At 50.0% G+C, this 25,087-nt stretch overlaps 1 protein-coding gene across 2 annotated transcripts in view; it reads right to left on the minus strand.

Moving 5' to 3' along the window:
- The window catches only part of DAAM1 (dishevelled associated activator of morphogenesis 1), an 86,342-nt gene that overhangs the window by 60,632 nt on the left and 623 nt on the right, over positions 1-25,087 (minus strand). For both annotated transcript variants that reach the window (XM_079309305.1, XM_079309303.1), the window contains exon 2: positions 7,901-7,999. The gene's annotated coding sequence lies outside the window, so the exon portion shown is untranslated. The remainder of the gene's footprint in view (positions 1-7,900; positions 8,000-25,087) is intronic.

Genomic DNA, 25,087 nt, shown 5'->3' on the forward strand with positions numbered 1-25,087 from the left:
GCAGAGAGGAGAAAAAGCATCTTTCAGGCAATCACAGGCATTTTTTTCCCAGCTGAGTGCCTAGTGAGAAGAGCAACCCATGCATCAACAGGAGCACTTGACACATGCCAGAGCTTTCAGTAGATTTCCCAACACGTCCTATGGAAAAGGAATGTGTGCTATGCAAATCCAGCCTCAGACTGCTCCCTGCCTAATCTAGCTTTAGATTCAAATGCTTATTACCATGGCATCTAATCGGGTCATGTGTAACAGACAGGTTTAGTTTGGGCTCTCAGGACTTCAGCTGTGCTCTTACTAAGGCACTGAATGGAGAAAGAAAAAAGGGAATAAAGAAAAAAAAAAAAAAAAAGCAACCCAACACTGCAAGGAATTCAGGTTTTGGCAGAAACCAGGCCTGGAAAGAAGCATTGACACCTACCAGTAAAAGCCAGGCTGATATGCAAACATTTGGCAGCTGACCAAGAACACACTAAATGTCAAGTCCTGTTTGCACCCCATCACATCCCTGCAGGGAAGCTGGTGTCTGGTCTGCCAGGGTGTCTCCCTTCCCCCTGAGACAAGGTGATGAAATGATCTCACACATGTACCAGCAGCAGCAGCAAGCCCAGCTGGTCACACCATAACTCCAGACACCCTCACAGCTCTCTGAGCACCCACACCAAGGTGTGCCAGCCAGGAGCTCTGCTGGCTGAGGGAGGAAGGGGTACATCACTGCACTAGGGTCTGCAGCACGACACAGGGACCATGGGAATGTCATTCCCAAAGGCAACCACCTCCCTGTTTGGCACCAGCCACACAGCTCTGGCTGAGGTAACCTCTGTCCTAATCAGCATCAGCAAAACGCTTCATTTACCTGCTGAGTCTGTGAAATTTGTTGTGCTCAAACCAACCCTGGTATCTCCAGGACACAACCCACAACCTCTTATCTTCACTATGCTGCTGCAGCTCAGCCACTGGGCTGAGAAACAACCCAGATCCAGGGACACAGGACCCTCCATTCAGGCTTCTCCTCCTCATCTGCTGCTCACCTGCCAGACTGTGCTTTCCTGCTGGGCAGCATGGAGAAGACAGCAGCATTGTGCAGCTCCCACCTTCAGGATGCTGGATCCCACAAAGCCAACCTGCACACAGATGGCAACCAGCTCCACCAAGAAGCCAATACATCCAAAGACATCCAAAAAGACATCCAAGGACATCCAAAGACATGGCACCACTTTCTGAAGACCCTACAGTACTGACAGTGACAGTGTTATGCTACCAAAACTCCATTTGGTGGGGTGGAACAGCACTAGGAATACCAGTATGAAGGTAAGTATTTCCTTCTGTGAATCTCAGCAACATAAGCCACTTTTAGAGTCAGGCTGCAGGATGAACTTCCATTTATTAGTCACCAGAGGACTCACTGAGGTGAACATGCCCCCAGCAACACCTACATGTCTGCACAGAGACCTGCAGTGGGGCTCTCTGGAGTCTCCTAACATGGCAAATCCAACTAAACCACTCTTTATGGCTTGGATGTTCATAACATTTATGTGTATTCCCTGGTGTCTCGTACTGGCTGAGGTTTCATTGCATCCCTTAATAAAAAACCTCCACAACACCCTTCTAACTTGATGTCTGCTTTGACAAAAATTGCAGCAGCTCCACAGATTTGAGATGAAAAACCAATCTGAAAGAAAGGACAGAACCAGGCAATGGACTTAGTGAATTGTCAGTGATGGGAGAGGAGCAGATGGACAGACTGAGTTTAAAGCTTCCCTTCATTAGCAAATTCAACTAAAATAATGGGTTAACTTTCAACAATGCACGTTATTACTGAGAAGAGTGAGGCAGCTGATAGTCTGCCACTCAGGCACATGGTTCTCCATGCTTCATCATTTACTGAATTAATAATCAAATGCTTTGAAAGGAGAAAGGGGAAAAAACCCATAGAAACCAGAGGCTGCAGCTCTCAGTGCTCTCATCAGCCTGTTCAAAGACCAAGCCAGATTCACCAGTGCCTGCATTGCTGTGCTGGTGTCTGGCCAGGCTCTCCCTCCCCAGCTCACAGCTGCACCTGGAACTGGTCTGGGGGACTTTTTTCCTTGCTCCTGCAGCCAAAACAACCAGCAGGGATGGTTAAATCAGGTGGAAAGACCCCTGTTTCCATGCAGCCCAGCCTGTGGCACAGAAGGAAGAAACTTTGTGAGATTCCCTGCCTGAGGACATGGATGGAGGAGCTCAAGGAAGAGCCTTTCCCAGCACCAAAGCAGCCATGCAAACAGCATTTACCAGCTCACAGGTGCTAAATACTTCACAAAGCCATGCTCACTTGTGAACCAAAATAAAGAAAAAGTCACATTCCTGTATTTACAGCCACTGCCACCTCTACAGCAGCCTCCAGGACAGGGTCATTCCCAGTGATGTCAGCAAGTCCTAGGGCAGAGATCCATGGCACAGACACTCATGGATAGCTCACACACAAGTGAAAAAATATTTCCAAGCCTCAGAAGCTGCATTGCTGGAGCTGTGAATAACACACAGGCAGAGAGCATGGCTTGCTTATGATGAGCCAGGATGACAACCCAGTGGAAATGTAAAAATAATTTAATGAATAAGTATATTTAGATTTATAATCCCACAGCAGCTTTATTTATAGGGATGCCAATCACTTTTACACAGATATAAAACTGGCTGGCAGAATGCCTTAGACTATATCCAGAAACCCATCTGTAACAAATCTAAGCTGTGATATCCCCACATTTGTTTGGCCAAACAATAATGCTGATGCCAATAATGCTGATCTCCACTTCAGATGTGCAGATGGGCCATGAGGGGCTCACCAAGCCTCCCCACAGCCAAAAATGGATGAATTCCCCTATCACCTACTGCAAACTGCTTGGGGAGAGGACCAGATGAAGGAAAACCAGTCACCATCTGGGCTGTGTGGATTCCAGCACCAAGGCAATGCTGGCTGGAGAACAAACCTGCATCCAGCTGGCTACAGGTGAACCTTTCAGAACCTCCCATCACTGAAGTGGGGAGCTGTGAGCAAAGTAAAAATACCCCATGGAGCTCTGCAGCACCTTTAGAAGGTGAGGGCATTAAAGTAGGGCTCTGGGATATCTTTTTTTTTTTTTTTTTTTTGATTCATCATTCAAGACACAAAGCTGAGACAGAGGAAGATGCAGGAGAAATTAACTGGAAATCATCACTTGGCTCAATCTCAAAGCAGATGAGGATTTCTAGTGATCCTTGCCCGGGATCTCACAACTTTATCTAAGCCTGCAGATGTCAAGGGGAGAGGCTGCTGTGGATTTCCACAGGGCTGGTGACCACCTGGAAAACTGAAAAGTCACAACTAGTTCACAAGAAACAAAGAAAAACCCACTCCTCATCCCCAGGGACTTCTGGGGACTGGTTGTCTCAGAAATGAGGCAAAGCAGGGATAGCTCCATGTCAAATACAGACTGTGGGTAACTGCAATTCATGCACAAAATTTTCAGTATCCTGGCAAATGCCAAGGTGGAAAAGGTTACTCTGGAATATTACTTTGAATAGCTCTGGGAACAAACCCAGCATTAATTTTCAACACTTATTCAGCAACTGATTTGAATAAACTGAGGAAGGCTCATGCACACACACTGACAGTGTTATTGGGTAGATTTCTGACTCTGCTCCTGAGATCATTTATGACAAAACTCCCAGCAAAAACGATCACTTTCCAGACCAATGAGCATATTCAACTACCCTTGGGGACAAGGTAACCTCTCAAGATCCCTTCCAGCACAATTTTAGTAACATTTTACACCACAAACTATTTTCACACTGGCATTTGCTCTGATTTATTCCTGGAAATAAGTTTGTCTGAAGGAATAACTGATTGAAAGAAAAAAAAAAATAAGAAACATAAACCAAACACAGTTTTCTTGCTCAAGGACAAAGCAAAGTAAAACAACCAAGCACAGAGCTGCAGCATCCTGGATCCAAATGTTTTCCAAAACATTTCCAAATGTTTCTCAAAGCTTCCAGATGAAGCTTTCACAACTAGGCTGCAACCCCTCCAAAGCCTGGGGCACTGAGTGTGGCATCATGGTGTGCAGCAGCAGAGACACCAAGGAGATGGCTGGTGGGGACTTTGTCAAAACACCCCAGAGCCCTGCAGAGAAAACAGTGCTTCAGAGAAAAACTGCCTCTGCTTCCTCCACAGGGCTTATTGCAGTGGGACTGATTGCCACATGGCCTCAGGCTGTGTCAGGAGAGGTTCAGGTTGGACATCAGGAGGAATTTCTCCTCTGAAAGGGCTGTTAAGCATTGGGACAGAGTGCTCAGGGCAGTGGTGGAGTCACCATCCCTGGAGGTGTTCAAGGAACAGTTGTGTGGCACTCAGTGCTGTGGTTTGGCTGAGTGGTTTGATCAGAGATTGGACTCAATGATCCTGGAGAACTTTTCCAACTTTAATGATTCTATAAACACACGTGGCCAGAAGTCCTCACCTTCTCAGCAGGCTTTTCCAACCAACTTAGGAAAATCCTTCCCTGCATCTCTTTTGGAATTACAGAAAAAAAATTAAATAAGAAAATAATTTAGTAAAATAATTTTTAAAAAAGTTTCAAACCCACTTATGGAATGGTAAGGAGAGAAAACTGTACATGTTCTACACTCAAGCTGAAAATGCTGAAATTCATCCATCAAACGTGGATGTTTATGGTGATTACACAGAGAAAACTGAGACAGCTGTGGGAGATCCTGGTCTGAGCAGCTGACCACAAGCAGAGCAGCCAAAGGATGAGCAGTGAGGTCTCAGCAGGGCTCAGCCTCCCCATCCCACTGCTGACACAACCTCCACCAGCAGCAGTGCCTGTAGAGCAGCCTCTGAGTCCTTCCAAGCCCAAAACTCATCTCCACCTCTTTCAACATGCTGCTGGACACAACCAAAGCCCCTCCTATCAACTCTACATGGGCTTTGGATTAGACCTTTTGTAGAGTAGGAAAAAAAAAAAAAAAAAAGAGCCTTTCTTGAGGATGATAAAGTCTAGACAGTACAATATATTTTCCAGCTGATGCAGCAAACCCAAAAAACCCTCCCTTGATCTCGGACTGTCACGATCAAAGCCATGATCCCATTCCCAGCCCTTCTGAAACTTCAGCTTCCAAATGTGCAAGTTATTTTTAAAATCTAAACCAGGCCAAGCCTCTTGTTTGGAGTTTTATGAGGAAAATGGGGTGTGCTCCTCCCAAACCTTCCCCCACCACGTCTGGAAGTGGATGGTGGGCACATGGTGGAGGAACAGAGCAGGGCAGGGAGGGAGCCCCATGTCTGGGGACACCTCAGTGGCACCTGGTGGCCACAATCTCCTTGCATGGGGGGACACAGCTGAACCCCCCAAGGGGGCTGGGGTGTGGGGAATATTCCCCATCCTTGACTGAGACAGAGTTTTTTGCAGACCAAACATTGTTTGCATCCCCATCCTCAGGATTTGTGCCTGTCTCTGGTACCCTCTGGCACAGAGTGTGTTACCCTGGAGACAAAGAAAAGGAAATAGCCTGAGATCCTTTCATTTTATACAGAAATTAAATAAAACTAAGCACTGTGAACTTCCTTTAGCAGGTAGCAGGATGATCAAGTGCACAAATAACATCCAGCTCTGCACCAAGGGACAACCAGGGAAATAAGGTAATCAAAATCATTCTCCAGTCTCTTGGAGCAGAAAGAAAAGAAGAAATACACTGCAAGAGACCTGGAAAAGCCCTGCAAAAGACCAGGAAAGCCAAAGGGGCATCATCCTCTGCCTTAAGGAGAGGTGGTGGAAGATGAGCCAGCTCACCCCAGACCAGCTGTGCTGTGTGATGGACACCAGAGCTCCTGGCATCCCATGGCCTCTGCAGGAGAGGAAACCTGTGGTCAGTCCCTATCTGTGCCCAGACTGGAAAAAGACAAAAGATGGATGGTCTGGAACGATGAGGAGCTTGGAGAAAACTTTAAAGGGTTTTTTGAAAGCAGGTGACCAAGATTCCCCTCCCACATCCTAAGGTAGATTTTTAATGGGGACATTCTTCAAAGAGAGATGGGGACAGGAGGTGGCTCACACTGCAGAAAGAAGAGAGCAACACAGAGCATTCACATGCTCCACAGCTATTTAAAAGCCAAATGAGGCTCCCTAGTGAGCACTTGATTTAACTAAGCAACTTCTACAGCACCAGGCAAATGAGCCACATCACCTCCTTTTCTTCCAGCATCCATCTCCACCACTCTGTCATCTCCCTTCCCCTCTATGCTTCCACTCTCCTCCACTCCCAGCAGCTCTGCTCCTCCTCCCCACCTCTCCCTCTGCCCAAACCAGGCAGATCTGTGGAAGGCTGAGTGAAGCAGGCAGGCACACACCAGCAGGATGAGGAATAGAGACCTGCCACCCCCTCCAGCATCCCTCACTGGATGGAGGGACCCTGCCAGGCAGGAGCAGTGGCTGTGCTGCACATCACACATTCCCAGTGCTTCAGGAGGTGTTGTCTGAACCACCACCAGCGTTCCAGCTGGGCAAACATCAAGGAAAAAATCAGGTTGACAGCCTTTCTTAAGAGTATTTCTATCATATAGGACTTTTCCCACCTCCACACACACCAGAGCAGAAAGAGCAAAGGCCATCAGCAAGGCACTGCTGGTTGTGACAGCCACCACAGAAGGGACAGAGGATTTGCCAGCATCTCTCCAAACTGTTCCTCTGGAGCTGGGACAGGATGTGGAGATCATGCCCAGCTCCAGCTCTGCGACAGCAGAGTCCAACACACGCCCTATCACTGTGGCTCACCTTTACTCTTCCCAACAAACACAGAGAGAAGATGAATTTAACCTTGACCTTCACACAAGCAATTTTCCCTGAAGACACCAGATCCCTTTGGTCCCACCTTGTCCTCTCCAAGCCCCTTCTCTCTCATAAGCTTCTCCCAGGGGAGGAGAACAAAGCCCAGCTGCACATCTGTAATCCCCACAAATCTACCAACCTCAAACATTTGTGCTCTCTCTCACACAGGGAAGCAGAGAAACTGATGGTAAAGACTGTTTCTGGATTTAAAAGTATCTAAACCCATCAGGGAAGCAGTGTGCACCCTGAACCCTTGCTCCCAGGGTTTGCACATTGGACATGATAAATGAGGCAGCAAAGGCAGTGACAAGGCAGCACCTCAGAACCCAACCCCTGCCACGCCAGCTCAGGAAGAGAGAGAAACCAAAGGGAAAAAAGCAAACTGTCCAGCCCCACACTGCCATCAGAGCAGGGCCACTCATCTGCTCTGGGTGACAAACACTGAAGGGAAAACATCAGAGTTCACTCAGGCACCAGGCAGGAGCCAGGGCTGGGTTCAGCACCTCACTGCTCTCCCTGTGAGATTTCAGTGACCTCCTGTGTCCTCCCCATCTCCTGTGTTAGAGATGGGAAATGTGTGCACTAACAGTCCCCCTTCCCAAACCAAGCATGCAAACACAGGCTGAAAAACAGCTAATTCCCAATACTGCCAAACTTACAGTGCTAACTTATTTCCAGGCAGAGCTGTGATTTTTACAAGGGATACCACTGGCTTGAGGAGTCAAAGCTGTAACTGTACTAGTGAAAGCAAAAACCTTTCATTCCTGTAAGGCCTTTTTTCCCCCCTGCTCCTGAGATGACAGGGAGCAGCAGAGCTGCTGCCAGTTCAGCAGGGTGAAGGCTTGGCTGAGAGCAGCCTCATTAAACTGGCTGGGTCGTTCATTGCCAATCCAAACACTCGGTCCTCTGATCACCGCATGATGGGCTGGGAACCACAGGCAACTCACAATTAAACCTGTGACAATCAGGAAAAATCCCTACATCCCCCCCCAAGCTGAATGCACCAGCACCATCCCCACCCTCCCTGCTTTCATTTTTTTATTTATTTGTTTACTTACATAAGCCTCATGGCAGGTAAGCTGGAGGAAATCGGATGCTTTAATGATTGAGCGACACTTGGGCAGCCCTCTGGAAGATAAACACGCCCTTTGGTAACCCTGCAACAGAAACAGAAGGTACAAACAGACAGTAACTAATTATTCTGATTAAATCTTGGAAGACCTGAAATACCCGACTGCAGCAGAACAAAGCCAGCGTGCAGCAGGGGCTGCTCGTAAAAAAAAAAAAATTAAAATAAAAAATTAAGTCACGCCCTTTTTTTGAAAGAATTCACCCAAATAAACCTTAAGTGCTTCTGTGTTGTTTTTGTTTGTGTGTGTTGTTTCTTAAGGCCTGGCAGCTGATGGGAAATCTGTGCCATGCCCTGGAGGGATCCCCTTGCCTTCAGCTAAAATTAGACTTCAAGGGAAGCGAAGGCGGCGCCTCCAACCCACCCTGCACTCGAGGAGCGTGGGGGTTTCCCTCCCTTCCCACCGAAACCGAACACACAGGGGGGTTGGATTAGAAGAAATGAAGGAAAATAAACAAATAAACTGAGCTCCCAAGGAGAAAGGTGGGGGCTGCAGGTCTACCCTGCTGCTAGGCTGGGAGGGAGCTGAGCCAGGAATGAGATGGAGGCAGCTGAGCCACAGGGACTGGGCAGGATGCAGCAGTGAGAGGGGCTGGCAAAGCCCAGCAGCATCCAGCATGGTGGGTGTGGAGTCAGGCTCCTGCTTTACTGGTGCCCAAGGCACCAGTGCCAGGAGCCTGTCACAGACCAAGACAAGGGGATGTGCTCTGCAGACATTCCCCTACTCTCCTTGCAGGAAAACCATAATTCTCCTCCAGCCCTTCCCTCCCCCCACCACACTAAATGCCAGTGGAGCTCAGGGGAATATTTAATCTCAAACCTCAGTAATCAATCAGTTCACCCTCATGCATGAGAAAGAGTCACAGCAGTAAGCACCAAATCCCATTTCCATCCAGCAGCATGGCTGTTTAATTACCTACATAACATCTCCCTTCCAACATAAATCCTGGAGAGATCCAGGCAGCCCCCAGGTTGTGGGTGGGGAAAGACATGGTGGTGGGGAAGAACATGGGGAGGAAAAACCATGATGGCAATTATTTAAAATGACAATTTTCCATGGCTGCTCCGCTTTGCCATTGGCACAGCCATTGTTTGATCTTGTATTTGCTGTCCCAGAGGAGGACAGCAAGCCCAACATCAGCCCTGCCACCAGAAGCTGCATCTCTTTCATTCCAACACACCAGCAAGGATATGGGAAAGAGGGCATGGAAAATGCAGGATGGGTACCCATGGAAAGACCTGCCCAGGCTGTGATACAAATAACAGCAACAGAGCCTGTCCACTGGTGCTGCCAGACTTACCCAAAGCCTGCTCACTTCAAAAAGAGCCTTCCTAGCCAGGTCTGAGCAGGTTTGGGATCCCTCTTTACCAACACCTGTTATTTCCAAGTGCAAGAATGGCTGGAGCAGCAGGACCATCACACAGCTGCCAGTGCAACAGGTAGGCAGGTGAGAAATACATCCCTCCTTTGTCCAACCAGGCCAGTTCTGAGGGGAACAGCTCACAAATGGCCATGCTGACATATATACATATTGCTTTTAAATATAAACACGTGTGCAGACTTTTCCAATACACAGGAACAAAAGAGGGGACACCCTGCTGAAAGCCCATGTGCAGCCCCACTGCTCCCACAGTGATGAAGGAAATGAGAAGCAGAGACCAGGCACACACCCGCCTGCCACGGCGTGTTTTGGCTCTGGGAACCTTTCTGGATTCTCCAGCTTGAGCTCTGACCTCCAAGAGATATAAAATGATGTTGGAGCTGCTCTGGAGGAGAGGTGGAGGGTCCTTGGGGGCTCAGCCAGGCAGGTGAACAGGATGGAGAAGTGCTCATGGACCCAGTCCATGCCCAGCCAGCTCAGAATGCCTTCAAAACACCCACTGTGCACAAGATTAACTGAGGAACAAACACAATCCCAAACCCCCAGTGCACAGCAGAAACCAGGGTCCCCTCATCCATTCACAACCACAGTGCTCAGACAAAGCAAGGGAAACAAGCTCAGGACTGGGGGGAGTTGGAGTTATCTTTAACTTCTCTATGTGTAACAGAGCAGTGTTTCAGCACTCTCTTTTTCCAGGCAGATCCATGTGCATTGCTTCCAAGGGCTCATAAAAGCAGCTTTTGGAAGGGGAGTTGGTGCAGAGCAACAGGAATTTTTTAATTCCTCTGGAGAGGAAGCATCACTCAGAGATGTGGAAGGAAAACCTACCTGTAACCCAGATTTCTGCACTGTGGTCTCCTTCAAAGGCCAATGATCCCACCCCTCCCTTTTCTTTTTTTGCTTCAATTTCCCCAAGATCTGTAACATCAGGAAATGCTTGGCACAACAGACTAAGCCCTCAAATTCCACACACAGGGAAACCATTGCTCTTACACCCTGCCTGAACTGGGAGGTGCACAATTAACAAGGATCAGGCACCATCAGATGCTGGCAGCATCTTCCCAGAGGATCCAGCTGTATCCTCATCCTCTCCCAAAGAGCAGAACTTGGCAGTGCAATTCAGGACAGAGACACTCCATGCAGTATCTAGAGCAAATTAAACCTCGCAGGCACAGCAGCAAGCATGGATTTATTGATTCATGGAAAATGTCCTTAGAAATTACTTCATTCAGATCAACGGGACAAGGCAAGGACTCTCCTCAGCAGGGAGAGGTTGCACTGCAGTCATTTCAGTCCCATGTTCCAGAAAAAATCACTTTTCCAGAGCAGACATTTCTTACAGAGCTTTGGAGGGCTGGCAAAGGGCAACACAGTGCAGATCTGTGCACATCTCACCTGGTCCCCAGCTCTCTGCCCCACAGCAGGCAGAGCCAGTGGATGATTTTTTTGCAAGCAAATAGGAAAAACCACTGCTTGACATCAGTTTCACAGCTGCAGAAACTCCATCCACACCTGCCTGCCAAAGCTACATTAGAAGTGTTTGCTCTGAAAGTGGTTTCTCCTGGAGCATGGGGCTCCCCAAACACTGTGGCTTGTTGATCTTATCTGCTTCTCTTGCTACTGATGGCTTAATGAGCTTTCATCAAGCTCAAGCTGCCTTCAGGGCTACCTGTGGTCTGCATGCAGGATGCTGAGCCAAGGCTAAGGCCACTTTCTGCAAGTGTTTGTTCCAGTGGCTAAAAGCAGCTCAAATATAAATAAATACCCAGATGTCCTGTGCCTTGTTCAGGATTACATGCACCTGGCCTTGGCTTCCAGGCACGGGCTGAAGAGCTGCTGGATGCCATTTTACAGCTTCTTGATGAAAAGGCAAGAGGAGCATTCCCATTCCCCAGCTTTTGTGCACATGCAGCACTTCCCTGCACATCCATCAGTCAAACCAGGGTCAGGCACTGCCCTTCCACCATGGGCTCAGCAGCAGCCCTGCTCCCAAACTGCCTCTTTTGCTCATCACAGCTCAAAATGCTGTTCCACAGCTCCAAACCACTGCCTGTGCTCCCTGTTTTTATATTAGCTCCTCTGAAAACCAGCACCAAGCCAAAGCCCACTGTACAGCACCACCAGCCAAGGTGCTGAGTCACATCTGGATGCCTCCAGGATGGAGAGCTTCCAGGAATGCCTCCCTCTCCTGTGAACTCCCCCGCTGGAAACACTGAAACTACAATTATCTCAGCACTTTAATAACGAGGAGAGCATCTCTGGCAGCAGAGTGGGGCAGGGAGTCCCAGCAGCAATGAGTTCAAGTTACCAGGGCACACAAACAGCTGTGTTTGTGGTCCCTGCTGATCTGCCCTGCCTCACCCCTTCCCCCAAACACACCCTGTTTCCCTCTGATCAGTGTTCTGATAAATAAACGTGTCTCCTCACATCTCTTCACTCCACCCACCAAGAAGGGGGTGCCATTCCCAGTGCACTGGCTCTGCAGAATCAAAATTAATGCTTTCCCCATCTCTGGTGTGAGATCCTCCCAGCCCCAGGGCACAGCTCCTGGCTGCCCAGCATCCTCCTGCTCATGGGCCCTGCAAGGGCAGGCAGGTCAGATCTCACCTTTCCCAGCTGGAAGCTGCAGTGCTGCTCTGCTCCAGGGACACAGGAGAGGAAGGACAAACTGCCCAGCCCCTGGAGAGCAACTCTGCCTCCCTGAACTAACAAACTCAGGCATTGCCACGGAAGACAAGGAGCTGGTCACAAGAGTGAAGATGATTTTCCCTGGTTTCATCTAAAATTTGGGGCAGGAACCAATTTCTTCTCTATGGTGGCCTGTGATGGAAGCTGAGGGAATGGGATCAAGTTGTATCAAGGAGGTTTAGGCTGAATATTAGGGAAAGGTTCTTCCCCCAGAGGGTGTCTGGGCACTACAACAGGGCAGTGGTCACAGCACCAAACCTACAGAGCCCAAGGAACCTTTGGACAACACTCTCAAGCACAGGGTGTGATTCTTGGGATGTCCTGTGCAGGGCCAGAGTCAGACTCAGTGATCCTTGTGGTCCCTTCCAGCTCAGGACATTCTATGCTTCCATGATAATTTACCTCCCCTCCCATCTGTAAGCCAAATCAGGGATAAAGCAGGTCAGTGGTTCATTATTTTAGGAACCATGATGAGACATATATATATATAAATATATATATATATATAATTTTTTTTTTTAATTAAAGGGCAACTCATTTACTTAAACACCTCAATCTTACTTAATTATCCCAATCCAGGAGTTTGCTGGTGCATTTTTTGTTTTGTTTCTTTTTAAATAACCGAAGTAATCATCCCAGGGAGGGCAAACACCCATTTCCCATGGAAGTCATCCAGGCTGGGACAGATGAGCAGAGTGTGAAGGGCTGGCACAGAGAAGGATAAGAGGGTTAAATCCAGCTGCTCAGAGATAAGCTGGTTACATACCAGGGCAGCAAATGGGGGAATATATGTTTGCCAGCTTCCAGAAAATACATGCACAAGGCACTTGAATGGCTGACACTGGGTATTTAACTGAGAAGTTGCCAATATTAGAGACCCTGAAGCCACATCTCACTAAAGGTCTCCTGAGCTGCTTTCCTGGCTCCTCTGAAGTCAGCAACAGTGAAAAATTAATTAAGTGACTACTGGCTTTGAGGCCAGCATGGCAGGGAAGATGCAGCAGCACATTTCACCTGTTGTTGTGACTTTCTGGTCTCCCAAGGACTCCTGTGAGGCCAAACACAGGAGAGTCTGAGATGCTGCCACACAGGACAAACCTCAGGAGAGAACACACCCAAAGACCCCCCAGCAGCTCTGGCAGAGCACTCGCAGACAGAACAGGGTACAAACAGGCATCCCCCAACACAGCTCGTGTGTCCAATCCCAGGTACTTAACTTCCCAGTTTGGAATAACACATTAAATTTCACCACTAGCCTTTAATTTCCCTTTTGCCTTCCAAGACTAAAACTTCTTCCAGTTGCTGCTCAAGCTGACCAACAGCTTTTTATTTCCCTCTGCATCCAGAAAAATAGAACTGCTTCTTCTGGGAATTATGCAGAGATGGAGAGGGACTTTTTCTCTGTCCTGAAGCCACCAGCCATGCCCAGTAAGGTGCAGCTCAGCCACTAAACTTTAAAACCTGTCAGACAATGGCAATCTCATGGCCACACTGGAATTCCTCATGCTTCCAAAACCTGCATCACACAAAACTCTGGAGCTGGGGCCCTCCACATAGATGCCCACTGAGCATCCCATACTTTGGTCCAGACACAGTAAGCAGGAGAGTCTCAGCCATGGGATGCCCCAGTCCCACTCTTCTCCCAGCTCCATCCACAGGCAGCCAGCTGCATCCCATGTTAGTGTGTTTTCCATCATCAAAAAGGAAGTTAGCCTCCATAACCACAAGCCAAAGGGTATATTTAGCTCAACTGGAAGACAAAGGAGATCATGTCCAGTGCAGATTAAATTAGCTGAGCCTGCTAAGGCCAGGAGCACCCGTCTGCCATCCATCACAACTCCCATGGGCTCACTCCCAGCTCCACACTCTACTGGTCTCACATGGAGGAACAGAGCTGCTCCATAAAAGCTCTGAAAAGCAAAGAGGAGGAAGAATGGGTCCAACAGGTTTTCAAAGCCTTGGGCAGGACACAGTCTCTCACAGGGTTTGTGTCACCTGTCTAGACCCTGGAGCCATGGCATGGGACGAGGTGCAGGAGCCACAGGGCTGCACCTCCTTTAGCCCACAGTGAGGAAGAGGATGACAGGGAACAATGGGGAACCCTCTGAACCCACCCCAGAGCCCAGCTCCAGTGTGTCCCCTGCACCCAGCACAGCACTGGAGGGAAAGGACCTTTCCCTCATGGTGTTCAGGACCTTCCCTTCAGACCTGCCCCTCAGGAAAAGGCTCATTTCTCCTGCCTAATTTCCATGGATATACTTTCATCCCCTTAGCTGCTCAGAGACACAGCCAAAGCCATGGTTATTTTTACATTTTCCTCCCAGGAGATGGTGTCTCCACAGGGCAGGGCTGCCATGCCTCATCAGATCACTGCACCAAACCACCTCAGCCCCACGACAGCAGGGTGAAGTTGCAGGGACACCCTGCCACCAGGTATTTTTCTGTCTCACTGGCATCAAAACTCAGCAGCTTTTCAGTCAAGAGCATCCCAGAAAAAGCTAAAACAGCACCAGTTCTGGAGGCTGTTCCAGCTCCTCTCTCCATAAGTCCCACCCAAGCATTGAAACCACCAGTCATCCCAGTTTTAGGTTTTTCTGAAGCTTTTGCAGTTGTCATGAAACTCTGGAAGGCACTTGCTTCATTCTGATGCAGATCAGAATGGACTCAGGATTCCCAAGTTGACCCAAATTTCCCCAACACAGAAAGTGACTGGGTTTGGCCATGCCATGATGTCAATGTCCACAACATGACATCCTTGGTGGGGCTTCAGCACAGCATTCCATGCCTTTACACCCACAGCTCTTGCAGGGCACTTTTACACTGGGAGAAGGAAAAAAAAGCAGCACTTCCATGAATAACCCAAGAGCTTTTGGAACTTAGGGAGTGAGGAGATGGAGAGCAAAATTCTAGGCATGCAGGGAAAAGCTGGTTTGTGCACTCCTAGGAGAGGACCAAGCGGGGCAGAAGGGTGATGGGCTGCATGCCACACACACACCCTGCAGCTTCACCCAGTGTTTCCCTTTCCCCCTTTCCCTGAGATCACTCTTGCCATCATTTGTCTATAACAGGCACGCAGAGCAGGAGGAATCACCTGTGTATGGTTTATCTGTAGCTACTTTACAAATAAAAGTGATCATAATGAATGTTCGCACCCTACAAGAAATCCTGCTGCCCTTCCCCCTCCTACACCTCCCAAAGCAGAGCACAGCTCCAGCTGCTCTGCAACCTTATCTTGATGCAGAAGCAGTCTGGGACAGAGATAGAAGGGTTCCCCCAAGGCACAGCTTATTAAAGGCATCTTTCCTTAATCGGTTCTCTTCAAAAACGCTGCACCAAAGCGCCGTTCCCGGACTGGTTTTCATCACAGCAGCAGCAAACACCCCCAGGCTGGCAAGGTCGTGTGTCCCCCTGGGAAGCCACAGGGATTTTCCAGGCTAAAAATCAACCTATGAGCAGACAGATACACCCAAGCCAAGGCACTTTGGGGAACCTGCAGCTGAGGAGATCCCGAACACACGCAGGGATGTCACAGGAATGGGGGTCACGGATGTTCCCTCTTTACCCAGCAGCTTTTCCCTCCAGCCCCACTCCTGCCAGCGCAGGGCATTGCACACTTGCAGGCACACAACTCCCAATCCCAGGTTTGGAGAAGCAGAGCTGCAGAACAGGCACACAAAGAGGCAGCAGCTCGCAGCATCCCGGGATCCTCCCCGCAGCCAACGCCTGGCTGTTGATCCAACACGCCAGCTATTTCCATCCCACCCTGCTATTAATGGTGCAGGAGGCGGCTGGGAGAGGCTTCGACAAAAATCTCATTTAGAGATCAAGACAAGCTTAATTGGTTTCCAGCCAGACCTGCACAAAGATGGGTTACTCCACAAATACAGTTGCTAATCTGCCCATTATACTCCCTAAGCTCCCACCCACAAAGAAAAAGAAAATAAAGCGAAGATGCACAAAGGAATGCAGGATTTTGAGCGTGTTACTTCCAGCGAGGAACACATCACGAGTGGTGAATGCTGCAAGAACAAGGGCTTTGCTTTTCTCTGAAGGAAAAGGATAACCAAGCGGTAAACAAAAACAAAAAGACCTAACATAAATTAAATCTGCATTTTCCACAGGCAATCCCCAGCCATTCCGGGTTCTTGAAGAGCATTTCCAGCAGCTATTGTTTCTGTGGGCAGGGAAAGGCAGGGGAAAAGCTTACACAGCCAAGGAGACATCACAAGTGACAGAGTAGAAAGGATGGGGAACCTCGTGATTAAAAAGCACAGGACTGAAACCCTGGAGAGCTGAATTCACTTCCGAACTTGGCTGCAGAAAAAAAAATAAAAATTAAATTCGCGAATTTCCTGTGTGATCACATCCTAGATGATTTATTCAAAGCCTGGTGTTGAAAAGCCAAGGGAGGGGGAAGGAAGCAGGAGGAGGAAGGGGAAGACACGGTCCTGTGAGCTTTTAATAAGCTTGGGGTTAGAGCAGCACTGCTAAGCTGTGAATATCCATCTGCATCGGGCTCTGCATGACCTGGAGCTGCTGCTGGGAAAGCCCTGAGTATCCCACCAGCTGAGGCCAGAGCCTGCCCTGCTGCCCTGCCCAGGTGTGTGCCATGGGCTCACAACACCACAGCCCCAGCAGCATCCCACAGGCTCCTGTAGTGCTGGGCTCCCAACAGAAACACAGCCACGTGCAACATGGAAAGGTCAGGGAAGGCTTCCCCTCCTGGAGATACACGAGAATTTAGAAATGAGAACACAAAGCTGTCCCCTGAATGCAGCATGTCATGGATCAGCCCCAGCCCAGCTCCAGGGCTGCAGAGCAGCAGCAACACAGGTGGAGGCAGGTGATGAAAAGGACATTTGGTTACAACCTTCTCCCCTCCTGCAGCAGCCCAGGACTCCCAGCTCCAGCAGAGAGGACCTGTCTATTCTTCTGCAAACAGTTCCAGTTTCATGGGAATGCTGCAGCCAAGGGAGAGCTGAGCTGCAGATCCTGCAGCAGGACAGAGCCAAAAACCAGAGGCTGAAAGGACAGCTGTCCTGTGCTTGGGACCTTCACAGCAACATCCCCTGAGCTCCAGGGCACCTCTGCAGGGCCTTTTGCAGCAGGTGAATTCAGAATAGAGCAGAGAGACTGAGAGGTGCTCACAAACAGCAGCCCAGTCTCTGGCGTTGGACAAGAGCTTCCAGGCATGGAGATATGGAGTTGGTGCTGTCCCAAAATGCTGCTGTGGGAAACCCAGGGTGAACAGATTCAAACTTTCCCTTTCAGCAGCGAGACAAGCTGTAATTAGCAGCACTGAGTCCAACCCAGGGGCTGGATAAGGACGTTCCCGTGACAGATCTGACAAGGCGACTTTGGATATGTTTTCCTTGGCTTTTTGTCCCCCCTGGAAAATTGAGCACCCATTTTTCACAGGTCTTTTTGCCCCCACTCCGTATTGCCTGGAGTCAGTTTCCCAGAGTAAGGGCATGCATTTCAGAACACACTGTAAGAGCCCATTAGGACAGCTGGAGCTTGGGTCTTGCCATCCCTCCTTCATTATCCCACACCCCATGGCATACTGAGGACGCCAGACCCCAAAGACACAGCCTCAGTTTGATTTTCACCAAAATGAAAAACACAGTCCAATCCACAAGGTAAAATAAAAACATGAACATGAGGCCACTGAGTGACAGCTGTGAGACACATCACCACCACTGTCTCACACGTCTCTCACCTAGTTCAGCCTCATCCCCAGAGCAAAACCAACAAAGCTTCCTGTGATGCAACTACAAGCAATCCTTTGGAAATCAATTCAGAGGATTTTCGGGCTAAAGTCCCTCTTTGCTCTCTTTTTTTCAGGATGAAAGCTGTCACACTATGAATGGCTTGAAAAACCTGATGTAAGGTAAGTCCTAATGTGCCAGCTAGGGGAACAGCACAATTTCATGACTAGGTAACCCAAATCACAGCCTGTCACACATCAGTGAGTTTGAACACAACTGTGACCATCACTGCATCAATTAAGAACTGACAAATTGTGCTGAACTTGGTAAGTGGAAGAGCAGCATTTAATACATAAGTAAATGGGGGGAAAAGCAATGAGCATAAAGGCTCAATTCCATCCCCAGCTCCAAAAGCAGACTGACTGTAGGGATTACAATATTTACCATGCTCCAAAAATTTTCTTCAACATCTTTTTGCTCCTTGTGATGGGCAGGGATTTCTCATGGCTCCAGAGCCACCAGCTATTTCACATGCAATTTGCCAGCAGAACTCTCCACGGCAAAACAGATGGAGCTCACAAATGGATGTGAGTGATCCCCAAAAAGGTGCCAGTCTCCTTGCAGGGTGTCTCCAAAACGCTGGGACAAGGAGATGGCATCCTGAGGTCTGAAAACCAATCTCCCAGAGCTTTGCTAAGCAAAGGGCTTGCGTAAAGTTTTTGTCAGAACACCCATTTGAAGAGCTGGCATTGTAAACAAGGTTGCTCCAGAGGCACCTGGGATTAGCACTGTTCAAACAGTCCTTGGCATGACTTACCAGAGCACCCAGGAACAGATCTGCAAGTTCAGCTTTTCTCTGCCTGACGCTCACCCAGCACCAGGGAACAAGACCAGAGCTCTGACAGCCTTTACCCTGCTGTCTCTGCATGGAGTTTGAGACACAGCACTTGTCACAGGACTTGATGGAAGAAGAAAACCCAAGGACAGCAGCGTGGGCTGCTTTTTTCCCGAGTTGCTGGATGAGATCCAGCAGCAGGCTGGGCCAGTGTCCCTCTGCAGAGGCACAGCAGCTGAAGGCAATGCTGGGGATGTGCAAGGAGAGCAGTGCCAAGCCAGACAGGGCAGCTGAACAACACCAGGCACCCTCAAGGCTTAAGGCACAGAGCAGCCTCTCTTCCCTGCACTGGGCACACAAGCCAAGACACTCCTCGTGCCTCGGGGGCAGAGGGAAGGAAACCTCAGCCACAGAAGTGTCTTTTGCATGAGATTCCTCTGGAAGCCAGGCACGACAAGGGTGTCCACCTCCCCTGACACATCTCCCCACCCTCAGCTCTGGCACGCTGGTGCTGTGCTCCCCAGGGGCAGCAGCAGCATGAAACAACAGGAACATGAAGGATGGCTGGAGTCATGGCAGGGAAAGCTTTACACAAACAGATTTACAGTAGCTTCCATCCACACAAGCATCCTTGAAGGAAACAGCTGCACCGGAGCACAGCTGACACAGACCCTCCAGGATGGGACATGAGCTCACAGATTCTCTAAGCACCACTCATTAAGCTGATGCTGAGGCCAAGCAAAGAACAAGCACTCAGAAAAAAAAAAAAAACCAACAAAAAACAAACAATAACCCACACCTCATGGCTAGGTAAAAGTCAGGTGAATGTGCAGCTCCAGAGAGCCACCTCAGAAAGGTGTGGACAAAAGAAACACTCAGGAGCAGCAGCAGGGCAGACCCACCATGGGCTGAACTCTATGTCACACAACACATCAGAGACAGAAAACATCCCCTGCGTGCCTCCATGGCCATGCCACAGCAAACAATTAATCCTGCTTGTTTGGGGTGGGGGAAATGGTCTCTGAACTGCTCCTCCATCCTCCTCCCTGCTGTATCTGGGAGGAAATCCTGCCAACAGTTTGCCTGTAATAGGTACCAAGCTGCTAGAAAATCACCTGAGCAACATAAAATATCTTTCCACACCCCCCTGGAACACACAGTGCTCTCCTCCTCACACCTCAGACCTGAGTGGCTGCAGATTCCACCCTGAACAATGCCCCTCTCCATCCCCCATTTTAACACTCCAGGTTTTTTTATTTTAATGACAAAGTGCTGTCCTCTCCTCCAGCCCAAGTGGTACAAAGCTGGCTCCCAGGTGCAGAGCACAGTCCCAGCATACAGACAGTTGTGTTCCTGCCCCAAAACAGGGAGGACTTTGCTGCTTGGTGACAGTCTGCCCTCACATGCTCGACCCTACAACCTCTGAGGATGCCCTGCTCACTAGAAGGGAGGCAAGCAGATCCTCACTCCTGCAAAGCAGGGAATGAACCAACACCCTGCAGAGCCTTCCCCAAAAGCTGCCAAGCTCTGTAGCTCCGTTTTGCATCTTGGTGCAGAGCCCAGCTGCTGGTGTTTCACACACCACCCCCCAGAATCCGCCTCTGAATGGCACAATTTTGAATTGCTTCCTCCTGCCATACTGCCCCAAGGCAGGATCTGCCAGCAGCCCAGCCCATTGCCATGGGAAACAGGATGAAAGCCCCATGTGAAAGGCAGGCAGGGAGCAGCAGGGAGCCAGGAGCACCAGGAGATCCCACCGGGGTCCCTCGGGATGGGCACAGGTCTGGTGGATTAACTGGGTCCTTCCCCTGTCTTTATCTCACCCATCTCTGGCTGTTGCCAAGCTGTTCTGAGCTTTGGCACGGCTGCTTTCCACCCAGGGCCTGCACAAAAGGGAACGAGCAGCCTCAGTGCAGAATTCCTGGCCACGGTCCAGACCCAGAGGTCGGTAATTGGGTCACTGGGTTCAGCTTCCGAAAACCATTCCTCCAGGAGGTGTGGTAAACGCGGGCAGACGGAGCCGGACACTCCTGCAGCTCCTCCACCACACCCTCCACACCTCATTTCATTACCCTGCCATAAAATCAGCACAGGTGGCACAGGGTCAGGGCAGCCTGGACAGGGAGAGAGAGCCCTGACTTCCACTCAGGCTGTGTGGACAGGGGAGACATGACTGAGGTGAGCAGCACGTAGCTGAGAGCACATCGCTATGCAGAGCTCAGCCCAGGAATGCAGAAGGGAAACATGAAGCCACTTGTCTGGCACGGCAAATAACCCTTCAATCATCCACCAGGCCCTGCCTGGGTTGGGAAACAGAGGATGTCTCTGGTTGGGAAAGAGAGGATGTGTCCAGCCAGCAATGCAGCAGCTCTTACCAATCACACCACACCGCGCTTCCTCCGTGCCTGCAAGCCAGCTCCAAACACAAAAAACAAAAATCCAAACAGCACCAAAGAGACACTTACTGCAGGAAGAGAAGAGGTTTGAACATCAACCAGCATTAGCACCCATCAGCACTGGCAGGATGAGCAGCTAGCTGGTGGGTAAGAACACGCCTGTCCAACACCACCCTTCCACTCATGGCAATGTTCTGAATTGTTTTTTTGAATGTTTGGAGTTTCTCAAGACTCAGTCATGAGGAGCAGAACATCGAGAAACTTTCTGAGTCACGGTCACACTGACTCACCTGTGAGTGTCTCCAGGCTGGGCCATCCCATCCAGTCTGGCTGACTCAGGAAGGGACCACGAGCAGCCTCCTTGCCCAGGTGCTCCAGGCAGCACAAACCTCCTCCACTGAACACTTTTACATTAAATTCCCCCCAAAAGGCTGGGGGTGAACGCAGGAGGGAGCAGGAACAGGATGGGGCAATCAGAGACTCAAGTGAGGGCACAGAGGTTGCTGCAGACCTGGGCACAGAATGGGACAGATGCCCTTGGGAATGACCCCACCCAGCCCCACCATGAGGAAACACAGGCCAGATGTTCAGACAACTCCAGGCATTAATTTGGTTAATTTGCTGTAATTCAGGTGGCTGGTGTTCAGGCCACACCAATCACCAAACAATGCACTGTCAGCTCAGATCCTGAAACTCTTCAGTCAACTAACCACGTCCTCATGGTGTGCCAGGCCGCTTCTCTCATTTCCATCTCCTTTGGTTTTCTTCTCAGTGGCCACAAAGATATGAAAGGTTTATGACTCACTGAGCTGAGATTTTCTGTGCTACCCCAGAACTCCTGGTTCGTCAGTGTATTCCAGAATGTTATGACATGCCACAAGGACAGAAGACACCAAGTGCAAATGGTCTCCTGAGAGGGCAGGAGGCTAAGCAGGCACCAGCACAGCTTTTCTCCCAATTAAGGAAGAAAGAAAAGAAGAATCAAAGGCAAACAGCAAATTACAACATGTATCTGGCAAGGGGCTGTGTAGCCTCTAATTTCTGCATTAAATAGAAAGTTGGAAATCACAGAATCACAGAATGGTTTGGGTTGGAATGGACCTTAAAGACCATTTAGTTCCAACCCCTTTCCTCTGGTTTAGCTTGTGCAAAGAGTATGTCATGAAGAGTGAGGGAATGCAATACTCAGAAGAGCTTCTGCTGGAATATTTAATGACATTCCAACCCTTAACTAGCTGTTTCTCTCATCCCCTAGTATGGTAAACACAGAGTGAGTAAATCTATGTGACTTAGCATCTAAATTAACGAGTCAGGATCACGCATTCAGTATTTCTGTCCCAATTTATGGCCCTTTGCTCAGATCAGCTCCTTTTTTTTCAGCATGGCACTGACATCTGTTGTGTTGCATGAATGAAAAGTACATATATGATTATCTTAAAAGAGAAAGGGGGGAAAAAAATCAATGTGGACATGATTTGAATTTTATAGCATTCGGCTGCCACGACTTGCAAATAAACAGCTGTCCCAGCAGGTCCATGCAAGCTTAACAGCACAGCAGTAAAACACAAGATTTTTCTTCTCCTTTTAAAGGATTTTACTTATATAAAAAAAGGATATTTTTATAAGAAAATAAATTGCAGGTTGAAGAATCATAGTTAGGTCACACTCAATTCCAGCAGAACAAGCACATCCTGCTTCACATGGCCTCACCAGTCACTCCACAGCAGTGGCAGCTTTCTGAAGCCAAGTTAAGATATTTAATTACCAGCATCAAGTCAGAAACCAAAGCGTCCAACAAAATCCTCATTTGTGAGCAGAGCCTGCAGAAATGTCGTTGAGCAGGCTTTGGCAATCTCCAAAGCTGACAGCTGGATGCCCTGGCTTATCGACTGCTAGAGCACACGCAGAGAAAAGCTCTGAATAGTCGCAGTGCTGAGCAAGGCAGCCCTGCCAGCCTCTTAAAAAGGCTCACAGAAATAGGCAGGCTTCGTTTATTAATACTTCAGAGATAAAAGTGGCCGTGCAGGAGGAGCTCAGTGGGAGTCTGTGCAGGAGGAGGATGGGCAGACCACCCGCTCTGGGTGGTGCATCTGTCAGGATCCCCGCACAATCTGCTCAGGTTGTAGATTCACCAGGTGTGTCTGCAGCCTGGGCACGTGGTGGGCTGCTCCAAATGCACATTTAGGGATGGAGCCAGCAGGGATGGTCAGTGCATGGAAACTCCAGAGCAGGAAGGTGAGAGGAGTGAGAGGAGCCACGCTCCTGGCCAGCTGACAGAATATGGGAGAAGCCCAGCTGCCCCAACAGCTCCATGTCCCCACTGCCTTGGGATCCTCAGCTGTGACATGACAGCGCGGGAAAAAGAGGAGGAAGGAACCAAAACAAAGCACAGAAGCCAAGGGAGATAAACATGATCCAGTCAGACCGGCTGTCCCCAGGTCTGGCCCGTCCTCACTGGAGCAGCCAGCCCGCCGTGGCTGCCCCTTGCCTGCTCCCTCCTGCACCCCTGCCAGAAACAAAAGGTCAGATAAGGAGCCAGCTCAGGTCAAGACCGGTTTGACTCCGTTTCAAGCCCAGGGGAGCGGATTCAGCGCTGGTTTTACACCTCACCCATCCTGTTTGCCTCCCCAGGGCAGAGGCCAGGACACAGAGCAGGGTGCACGCTTGGCTGGCTGGACCCAAAAATCCCAGGGCCGTGTCAGGGCACCACTGCACCAGCTGGGCGCTGGCCAGAGCCAGGAAGTGTCACTGCTTCCTCCTGTCCCGGTGTCACACAACACTGGGCGGCCGGAGATCGTGGACTTTGGCTTTTGCTTCCTGCTCCTGACAGAGCAGGGGCAGGTCCCGGCATATGGCCACGGGGAGAGCAGGGTGAGTCACTCATTAATCGAGGAACAGCAAGGTGGATGTCTGACCCGCAGGGTTTGGGGGGAAATGCACGCCAAAACAAACTCCAGGGCTCGTGGAAAAAGGTTCAGATGCTGCAGGACCAATCTACTCCTAATGGAGCTCAAAGAGGGGCACGCAGGGAATGCCCATAGCTTTGGAATACATTGGTTTTGGCAAGGGAGGACAAGGTTGCACCACATTCACAACCGAGGCATCACTACACACCAGCACCTGGTTTTGTAGGCAGTGTCAGAATCAACCTCTAGAGAGGGAAAAAAAGGAAACCACTGGCTTCTCCCTCTGCGTGCTGCTGGGAGAAGCTGGCTGGCTGGACAATGCTGGGCACATCTGCAGTGCTCAGGCCTGGCCAAAACCACCAGGGCAGCCTGTGCCATGGGCTGCCTGCTCCCCAGCACCTGCAAAGGGGGCTGGGCTGCATCCCCTCATCTCCCACCCGCCTCCGATTCCTGGGCAGCCCCTCGCCCCCAGCTCGGCAGCACAGCCCTGTCGGCTCACGTGGCTTTTGTCAGGAGGAACATTATCATTTGCCTTTGCCTTAAATTAACCTTGATCCCCTAAAGATGCCGAAAGACTGTTTCACACCAGCACCGAAGCAAGAGGAAGCGTGGTGTGAAAGCCACGAGCGCTGCAGACCCCAGGGACGAAACCCTGCTGTTCACACTGAAAACCTCGTGCCAAGCAAAAGACCAGGATCCAACCACAGCCACCACACACCAGCGGCAGCCGGTGCCATCCTCAAGGCTCCACGCAGCAAGGGCATTGTCCCTCCTCCAGGCAGACCCTTGACCAGAATCCTCCCTCCCACAATTTTTGGGCGGGTGCAGCCGGTGACAGACCCGATCTCCCCACCTGGTGCCAGAGCCACAGATCTACTCTACGTAGCCAAGCCATAGCCCAACACCGGCATATGCCAAAATCCCACATCAAAGCATCGGCTGGACCAGAGCACGCCTGCAGCAAAATGCGTGACACCAGCACCAGCGGCTTGGCACACGCGGATGATGGGGCAGCCCCAAACTGCCGTGCTATGGGGAGGCACTCAGGAGGCTGAGACCCCCCAAAGCCCGCGGGAGCCCCATCACGGGGGGGTCACAGCGGTGGTGTGGGAGTCGCCGCAGGGGTGGGAGCCGCCGTGCCAGCCGGCGCCGGGGCTGCAGCAGCCTCCGGAGGCGTTGCCATGGAGAAGGCAGCGCAGCA

Source organism: Erithacus rubecula (assembly GCF_903797595.1).
Source record: "Erithacus rubecula genome assembly, chromosome: 6".
NCBI lineage: Eukaryota > Metazoa > Chordata > Aves > Passeriformes > Muscicapidae > Erithacus > Erithacus rubecula.